The sequence below is a fragment of the Podarcis bocagei genome (genome assembly GCF_964188305.1).
Source record: "Podarcis bocagei genome assembly, chromosome: Z".
Taxonomy (NCBI): Eukaryota; Metazoa; Chordata; class Lepidosauria; order Squamata; family Lacertidae; genus Podarcis; species Podarcis bocagei.
This window is the reverse complement of record NC_138140.1, coordinates 12,807,502-12,817,243: the sequence shown is the minus strand read 5'-3', so window position 1 is coordinate 12,817,243 and position 9,742 is coordinate 12,807,502. Positions and strand designations below refer to the sequence as shown.

The window sequence follows — 9,742 nt, the reverse complement described above, 5'->3', positions numbered from 1 at the left end:
AAAAGAGCCTTGAGTTCAGCCAGTGCTGGCTGGGGCTGATGGGATTTGTAGTCCAAAATTTCTAGAAGGTGCTAGGTTGGTGAAGGCTGGTGAGGCATTCCAAATTGTGGCCTCCTTGGGAGCCCTTATCACTGGGCAAGCTTCCATAAGTCATTACCTTGTTCCATGCACCATGTATGGAGAATACAAACCAGCCATGGTTCTCCCTACAACCTCATGTGTGGCCTACCACATCCCATATTGCAGTGGGATATTTTGGGCCACAGCCACATTTAAAGCACCTATGATAGCACTTCGAAAAGTCATGGAGAATTCTTGGAGCTGTCGTTCATTAAGGGCAGTGAGCTGTTAGGAGATCCAGATTCCTGTCCCAGGGCTAAAAATAATCCGCAGAGTTCCCTGGGAAGAGGGATCAATTGTTAAACCACTCTGGGAATGGGATCTGAGTGAGGTGAACAGGGGCCTCCAATCAACACTCAGTGCTTTAACAAACAGCAGCTCCCAGAATCCTTTGGTGGAAGCCATGACTGTTTAAAGTGGCACCATAGTGCTTTAAATGTATGGAGTGACTGTGGACGTAAACTCACTGCAGTTGATCCCCTTCTGGTTCTCCCTCTCTCCCTCACTCTCGCTCCACCCTCAAATGCCTCCCACCCCCATCTATGTGCTGGGCCAAGCTGAGGACAGCTTCAAAGACGTTAACCAGCTTTTCAATTTTTCATCACTGCTCATGGTAACCATACCTTCAACTTGCTGCCTCCCTCAGGCTAACCCACCCAGCCTGCTGTCCGTTCTTTGGAATATTAATAATTCCTGCGCCAGTCTGCTCAGCGCGGCCCCTTCCCATTGGCTGACACCGGGCAGAGCAGCCGTTGGGTTCATTAGAAGTCCTGATGATCACAAGCCAGGCAGAAAACCACCTGCACCGCCAGCCTGTCAGCAAGGAGAGTGAAGGCAACACAGACCAGCTGCTTGCGGAGCCTCGAGAAAGTAACATATTTTTGCTCCTCGTCCATCGGAACTACACACTGGGCCTATGACGCTGTGTCTTCTACTTTAGTTTGATGGCCAGGAATGTTAGTACTGTGTTACAGACTGCACACATACACCGTACATCTAAAACACAGGCTCCACTTCCCAAGATTCATGGGAACTGTAGTTTTTAAGGGTGATGGAAAACTACAGTTCCCAGTATTTTGGGGGGGGTGTGATAATGTGCTTTAAATGTATGATGAATTCGCAAGTGCAGCAGGGCTATGTTAATCATAACAGACTGCCTGATTTCCATTGGAGCGATCAGTGTGAGGTTGGTTAGACTGAGAGACAGTAACTGAGTCACACCCAGCATAGTTTCATGGTGGGGTGAGCATTTGAATCCCGGTCTCCCAAATTACAGCGCAGCACTCTAACCACTACAACACACTGACTCCCAACTCTACAATATCTTTTTTTAAAGATGGGGGTGACCAGAACTGCATGCAGTATTCCAAGTGTGGTTGCTCATCAGATTTACTAACAGGTGTTTCAATATTGGCATTTATATTTTTGATCCTTCTCCTAACGATCCTTAGTGTGGAATTTACTTCCCCCCTGCACAGCCGTCATGCAAACTGTGTCAACATCTTTCAACTTTTTTCTATGGGAGGAATCAAGGGATGAAACGCTCAGGCCATAAAAATTGGCAGAATTACAATTTTCCTTTAATTTGTGTGTGCTTCCTCATGCCTCCTCCCCCCCCCCCCCGTTCTTCTTTTCCATCCTCATATTTGCTGACTTCATTGTGCAGTTATTCAGGGAAGACTGCCTCACCACGATGTTCTGCATATTGTGACTGTAAGCTGGATTGATTCCTTACTGCCTATGTAAAAATTTCTCTGTAGTGTTACGATCTTCCTGAGAGGGCTATAAAATATAATGCGGAAAAAAATGTTTAATAAAATGTAGAGCATCAAAAAAAACAGTGCCTGAATTATGCAAGGAGAGGTTGAAGGGATTCCCATAGCTAACAGGGGTAAACAGAGTTACGCTCCCTCCCTGCGCTGCCTGAGGCTGGGCTTCTGTTTGGGACAAGTGCCGACTGGGCAAGGTGTTGGGGAGGACCTCTAAGAAGAAGCTGGTGGCAGGTGCCCAGTGGAAGTTGTTAGGCAGAAAACAGGGACCACCACAATAGTGGGAGCCAGAGCCAATAACAGGTGGAGCTGGATGTAGGTAAGCCACACTGCTGAGTCAGTGCAGTATAGTGGTTAGAGCACGGGTAGGCAAACTAAGGCCCAGGGGCCAAATCCGGCCCAATTGCCTTGTAAATCCGGCCTGTGGATGATCCAGGAATCAGAGTGTTTTTACATGAGTAGAATGTGCCTTTTTATTTAAAATGCATTGCTGGCTTATTTGTGGGACCTGCCTGGTGTTTTTACATGAGTAGAATGTGTGTTTTTATTTAAAATGCATCTCTGGGTTATTTGTGGGGCATAGGAATTCATTCATTTCCCCCCAAAAAATATAGTCCACCCAAAACAGGCCATTGCTGCCTAGCCTCAGAGCTATCGCTCAAATCCTAAAGCCGGGCTAGGGGATCTGTTGCTGAACTTCAAGTCCCATCATTCCTGACCAATAGCCCTGCCGGCTGGAGCTGATGGGAGTTGGAATCCTACTCCAGTAGATGCCAAGAAGACAACAGAGGCTGTGCCAGTCTAATATTTAAAGAGAAGGCATTGCAGGGAGCAGGCACCACAACACTAAAATCCAATATTGTGTCAAATGGACTTCCTGGTAAGAAGTGCAGGAGCTGAGACAACCTTTCAGGCATGCTGGTCCCAAGCTGTATAGGGTTTTCTCCACTAGAACTAGCATCCTGAACTTAGCCTATTAGCTAACTGGCAGCCAGAGAGAAACCACAGAGTTTCTCATTGAAATGCAAGCAAAACCCAATGTTTCCCTGAATCCCTTCCATCCTCCCTACTCCCAGCCCCCACCTTTGTACTGTACGCATCCTCTTTGACCTGGAAAAGACCAGCCTGACTCCAGCAACGGTGGCAGCGAAAGGGAGCAAGCCGGCAAATAGGACATGACAGCATATCACAGGCCGATATGGTAACCAGCTGTCTCAAGTTCATGGGCCAGTCGGAGCACTTGGGAAGGAGAGAGGAGCACCCACCTGAGGCCAGGCGTCTGCAGAGGAAGGGGATGGAGAGAGAGAGAGAGAGAGAGAGAGAGAGAGGATGTTACTGATGTGTGGGTCCTACCTCCCCCTTTCTGTGAATCCCTGGACGTCATGTATTGCTTGGACATGCTGCAAAACTTGCAAGCTAGGAACATAGAAAGCTGCCTTATACTGTCAGTTCATTGGTCTGTTTAGCTCAGTATTGTTTGCACAGACTAGCAGCAGCTCTCCAGCATTTTAGACAGGAGTGCTTCCTGGCTCTACCCTGGCAATCCCCGGCTGGGATAAGACTCCTTGTCTGGAACCCTGGAGAACTACTGCCAGTCTGTGTCTCAGTGTGAGGCAGCTTCCTACGTCACTATTTCAACCAGCCCTTCATTTAGAAACATGAGGACTACAGTCTTACTTTGTTTTTACAGGAAATGCCACAACTCAGTGGTGGAACACCTGCTGTGAACATAGAAGGGCCCAGGTTCAATCCCCAGCATTTCTCATGTTCTTATTTTGAATCAACCCTTTATTTAGAATCATGAGGACTGGAAACTTACTTTGTTTTTGTGGGAAATGCTATAGATCAGCAGAAGGGCACCTGTGTTGCATGTAGAAGGTCCCAGGCTCAGTCCCTGGCATCTCCACATAGGGTTGGGCAAGGCTCCTTGTCTGAAACCCTAGAGAGCTGCTGCCAGCCTGTGTGGACAACACTGAAGTAGATGGAGCAAGGGTGTGACTCTGGATAAGCTTTCCAGATTCCTATTTAAAACCAGCTCTTTATTCAGGGCAGTGAGGACTAAAATCTTACTTTATCTCTAGGGGAACGGCCATAGCTGACTGGCTCAGCACATGCTCTTCATGAGGAAGGCCCCAGATTCAACACCCAGCATCCCCACGTAGGGCTCGGAATGTCTCCTTCCTGAAACCCTGGACAAACCAAAGGACCTGTCTGCAGGCATCAGGACGCTGCCAGCCCTCTCTTGCATAACTACCCTTGGCTCCCGTCCATCGCTTCCAGGCCAGCAGCCTGAGCCAGCCGAAAACGGACTCTAATGAAGCCACTGTCTGTTTCTCGCACAAAGCGCCGTCCCCGGCAGACACATCGCCATAAAAACCCAGCCGTGCCGGCTTGTTCAACCTGCTCGTGTCCCCGGCTCCGAGGCAATCACCAAGCTGCTTAGCTGCCCTGTAAATGGTACCGTACAAGCCATAACACCGGCTGTCGGTTCTCAGCAATGGCCTGGACCCATCTAGAGAGCACTTGCCTCTTAAACTCTTGGCCTCGTAATGGCATTGGAAATTTGCATCCTGAGCTGGCTGGGGGGAAGAGGCAGGGCTGGAGGTGAGGGGAAGACATTGACAGTGAAATAATAATAATAATAATAATAATAATAATAATAATAATAATAATTATACTTCAAATCATGCAATAATGAGAAAAGTGATATATACAACAGATGGAGGAAAGAGTACAAATTTTACGCCAAGATGGAAGGGCATGAGGTCGAGATCTTACCAAGAGCATCCCCCGGGGAGAGGTGGGAGAGAACCTTGTGGAATCCCTGGATTCCGTGTAGACAGGGCTGAGCTAGATGGACTCACGGGCTGACTCTGCATAAGGCAGCTTCCTAAGCTCCTAAAATAGAAAGTCTGCCTGCAATGAAACAAAGGAAAAGACAAGCCTTGCGGCACCCAGATATTCTTAGCTGTTTCTGACATGTAGGACTGCACGTCCAAAATATATTTATTTTGTGCATATGAAATAAAGTTCCACCAAAAAGCCCTGAATGACTGTGGTTTCTTGTTCCCTATTTGACAAAAACTGCAGAGCAAAGACCACAGAACATTTGGGCCACAGAACATAAGAGGGTAGGAACACAGGGAACAGCCATCTACTAAGTCAGTCCATTGGTCCGGCTAGTTCTGTATTGCTTACACTGACTGGTAGCAGCTCTCCAGGGTGTTAAGCAGATTTTTCAGCCATACTCGCAGGTGATGTTGTGCTCACCAGTCCCACATTATGTCTTAAGCCATATTCAGGCTGTTTGTAAGTTGCGCATTATGCAAACGTTCAAGGTTCCCACCTTTTCAGATCCAGGAGTCTTTTACTAGTCTCATCCCAGTGAAATGGAAACTAGATAAAATAAAATAAAAATTAACCACATGTGAACATAAGAAGAGCACTGCTGGATCAGGCCAATGTCCCATCTAGTCCAGCATCCCGTTCTCACTGTGACCAACCAATGCCTGTAGGATAGCTCTCTCCTCTGTAAATCTGTCTAATCCTCTTTTAAAGCCATCTAGGTTGGCCACCACTGCCTCTTACTGACTAATCCAGCATTCAGGTTTATCTCTCTCAAATAACCCTGGGTACTGGAGCAGGTTAAGGATGCTGAGAACTGCAGCTCAGCACGGGGTAAATTGCAGTGCCCAAGATGCTTTGGGGGTGGGTGGGGAGAGGAGTGATTTAAATGTGCTTTAAGTGAATGCTACGCGGGTGGCGCTGTGGTCTAAACCACAGAGCCTAGGGCTTGCCAATCAGAAGGTTGGCGGTTCGAATCCCTGTGATGGGGTGAGCTCCCGTTGCTGGGTCCCAGCTCCTGCCAATCTAGCAGTTCAAAAGCACTTTAAAGTACAAGTAGATAAATAGGTACCGCTCCGGTGGGAAGGTATACAGTGTTTCCGTGCACTGCTCTGATTCACCAGAAGCAGCTTAGTCATGCTGGCCACATGACCTGGAAGCTGTCTGCGGACAAACGCTGGCTCCCTTGGCCAGTAAAGCGAGATGAGCACCACAACCCCAGAGTTGTCCGCGACTGGACCTAACGGTCAGGGGTCCCTTTACCTTTACCTTACATAAGCAGTTTGAGAGAGTAGTCTTCACAGGGCCTGCTTCCAGATGCCAGGGGCTGGACCTAGGACACTCTGCATGCTAAGCACCACCAAGCTATGGTCCTTTGGGTGTGCCAGACTTGCTGACTCACTGTAAAGTTTCACAATGTCACTGTCACATCAAAATTATTTCTCTATCTTTCACAGACACACACACACACACACACACACAGAGAGAGAGAGAGAGAGAGAGAGAGAGAGAGAGAGATGATTTCCCAGCACATCCCGGAATGACAGAGGCCATCCAAGCTTCTGATTTGGTCCCAGAATGTCCCGTTTCAGTGCTCTAGCGCTGCTGCTGCTGCTGCTGCTGCCAAGCACAGGGAGGAGCTGGTGTTTGCAGCCAGAGTTACAGCCAGTGCTTGCACTTACAGTGGAACCCTCATGAAGCAGGACCCTTGGGCGCAGGGAAGGCAGTTCCCCCTGGAGCAGAGGTGGCAGATGCACTTGCTTGCCAGCCCCTCTCTGCTGCCGCCAAAGCCGCTGCTGCTGTGATGGCAGCATGAGGTGCAGCACAGGTGGAGGCAGTGAGGGGAGGAGGTAAGGGAGAGAGTAGCTCTGGGCTGGGGCTGGGGCAGCAGGGGAGGCAGCCAGCTGACTTACGTGGTAGCGCACACCTAAAGACACACATCCTCATTTTCAGCCGAAGAGTGTTGGAGGGTATGTTCTTTTGCAAACTCCCAAATTTCCCTTTCTAAGAGTTGCACAATTTGGCGGATGCAATTTCCGCATCATCTACATAAACGCCTGGGGCTGTTTTTACATCTTTATGCATTAGCTCGACATGAATATACAAGAAGTATTTCAACTCTAATTCTGTTTGAAAATGCTAGAATAGTGTCTGTATACATTCTCCAGGAAAAGTAGGTCCCTTGAGTTCTGAAGCATGTGTGTGCGTGTGTGTGTGCATGTATTTTCATATTTCCATGTAAATCTGGGTTTAGAATCTAATGTTCCCTTTTAAATAGGCATTAAAATGTCAAGCACTTCCCTTAAATACTTGCTATAGATCAGCAGATTAGTCTGCATGTACTGGGAAAAGACACAGATCTGGCAAAGGTGCGTGTGTTGTGGGGTAGGTCAGAGGTCTTTCATTATTTATTTTATATATTTTTACATTAATACTCCAGCTTTCCTCCAAGGAGCTCCAGGTGGCATACAATGTTCTCTCTTCCTCTCCAGATTTATCCTCACAATAACACTGTGAAGTAGGCTAAGGTGAGAGTGAGTGACTAGCTTGAGGTTACCCAGTAAGCTTTGTGGCTGAGTTGGGATTTGAACTCTTGTCTCCCAGGTCTTACTTAGTGTTATGTACTGATTTGAATAGAACCCAAAAGGCAGCAGTCTGATTGGTCCTAGAACAATAGGATTCGGAGTGCAGCAGTCTAATTGGTCCTAGAACAATGGGATTCAGAATGCAGCAGTCTGATTGGTCCACAGGAGCCACCCAATCCAGCTCCAGGTGGAAGTGAATCCGCAACATGATTGGCCTACAGGATTAGCCAATCACATGGGGCCCATTGTGTAAATAATGTATATAAAGCAGCAGACATTCTGGGGGAACTTTCATTCCTCCTCACCACCATGAGCTGAATAAAGAGAATGAAATCCACTCTCGACTCTGAGTATATTTCACTTAGTCCAACACTCTAACCACTGTACCACACTCTAACCCTCCAGAAGCTGTGAAGTGCCATTACTTTACTCCTGGGCTTGGGGAAGGACCACAAAACTAAATGCTATAGGCCACCCTGCCTTATTTGCTAGGATTTCACCAACTTTTTCCAACTTGCTGCCCTCCAGCTTATTTGGACTCCAACTCCTATCAGCTGCTGGCCAGGGTTGATGGGAGTTGTAGTCCAAAGCAGCAAGAGGGCACCAGGTTAGAGAAGGCTCGTTGACACTCTGGGTGCTTAAGACTTGTATAATTGCTGTCTCCTTTTCAGAGATGGGCTCTGGCCATGAACTGGTATATTTTGCTGCTGCCATGTGGAACAGTCAGAGCTAAGACGTCAAGGGAAGCTTGGAGTCAATAGCAGAGGGCCAGGCAGCCTAAACAGAAATATGTTAAGGCAGGGACAGGGAGCTTCTGGCACAGGGGCCAAATGTGGCCCTCCAGGTCTCCCTGTCTGGCCCTCTCTCCAGGCCACACACCCTCTCCCTAGGCAACGCCTCTCACTAGGCCTGCTTTGCACCTTCCTTCAGTGTATTTACCAGGCTGGAATGTGTCCTTGAGCTCTGATAATGCCTCGTTTGTCTGGATGATGGGTGTGTCAGTATGTGTATAAAGTAGCCTATGGTACAAAGAGTGAACTTCACAGGTACACACACACACACACACACACACACACACACACACACACATCTATACACTCCAATTCTGCTCCTTGAGGTCTTTCATATCCTGTAGCTGTTGTCTTGCAAAGTGCTTCAGTCCGGCAACTCAAGTCCTGAAAACTCTCCTTGAATTGTCACAGAGAGCTGGAGGGAGGTTCAAATGCCACCAACCAGATCTAAGACAAAGACAGAAGTCAGAGCAGGAGAAATTACAGCCATGCATTTTTTAAATAAATAAATAAATAAATAAATCGATCAATCGTTCCTGGATGAAACACATTAAACACACACACACACACTGGAAGTTAGCCTTCCGTTCTTGACACGCTGACAGTTTCCCTCCCTGCTCTTCTGGTTGTGAAACATTATTATCTGCCAGTAAAAGTTAAATCTCTCAATTGAAATGGGCTCCTTCCCTGCTGGGTAGCAGAAGGCAACTCCTGCCCTTCCTGATTAGCACTATGTAGCCCCCCCAGGTTTGGTTTAAAAACAATCCCCCAACAACTACTCCCTCCAAAAGGGACAAACTAATAAAGATCCAATCCAATTACGGCTCTGAACAGCATGGGGAGCTTTGTTTGTGTTTGTGGTTGTAATAGTACCCTTTAAGTATTGCCCCTTATCCCACTCTCTCTTTCCTTTCCTCCTGCTGCTTTCTCCAGGACCTGCTAGAGTCAAAAGCAGGCTGTTAGGTTGTGTGAGGATTTAAGAACCAGGCAAAACAGTCACTTCACCCTAGTCCAGCCCGTTTAGAATTTTGAAGGCTCTCTGCCAAATAAGAAAAATGGGGGCTTGTAAGAAACAGAAGTTCTTCTTCTGTTGTTGTTAGCCTCCAGTTCTCTCCAGTAACGCAGTGCAGGGTCCTAGGGAGAGAAATGTTGCTAATCCTACCCACCACTGCACTCACCTTGGAAGAGCATTTGGAGATGCAGGGAGAGTGTGTTTTGACTCTATGTGATTCTGAATATGCGCTACCCCCAGAATGTAAACTTTGCATAAGTTGAGAATTGATTGGATTCCTGAATGCTTAGCTTTGGAGCAGACAGAACAACAACTCCTTGGTGTTCTTCCTGAACACCTTCTCCAGAGTGACCCTAGGAGCCAATCCTCCGTGGCTGACTCACCTCCTTTCACCCTGATTGGTTCCAATCAGCACAAAGGGTGAGAAGACTTCTCATTGGCTCACTGGAGGCGAACAAAAGAATCTAAGGACATAATAAGAGCCCAGCTCAATCAGGACAGTGGTCCATCTTGTGGTCCATCACAGGGGGCAGTCAGATGTGTATGAGAAGCCCACAAGCAAGACCTGGGCACAGCAGCACTCTCCCCACTTGAGGTTCCCAGCAACTGAAATTCAGAGAC

General features: G+C 47.7%; 1 long non-coding RNA gene across 1 annotated transcript; it reads right to left on the bottom strand.

Moving 5' to 3' along the window:
- Positions 1–8,454: 8,454 nt before the first annotated feature.
- LOC308578617 lies at positions 8,455–9,459 on the bottom strand. The gene is made up of 2 exons (XR_014004038.1): positions 9,288–9,459; positions 8,455–8,556 (listed from the first exon to the last, which is right to left on the bottom strand). It is a non-coding gene; the product is annotated as an uncharacterized lncRNA (long non-coding RNA).
- Between the last annotated feature and the right edge of the window lie 283 nt (positions 9,460–9,742).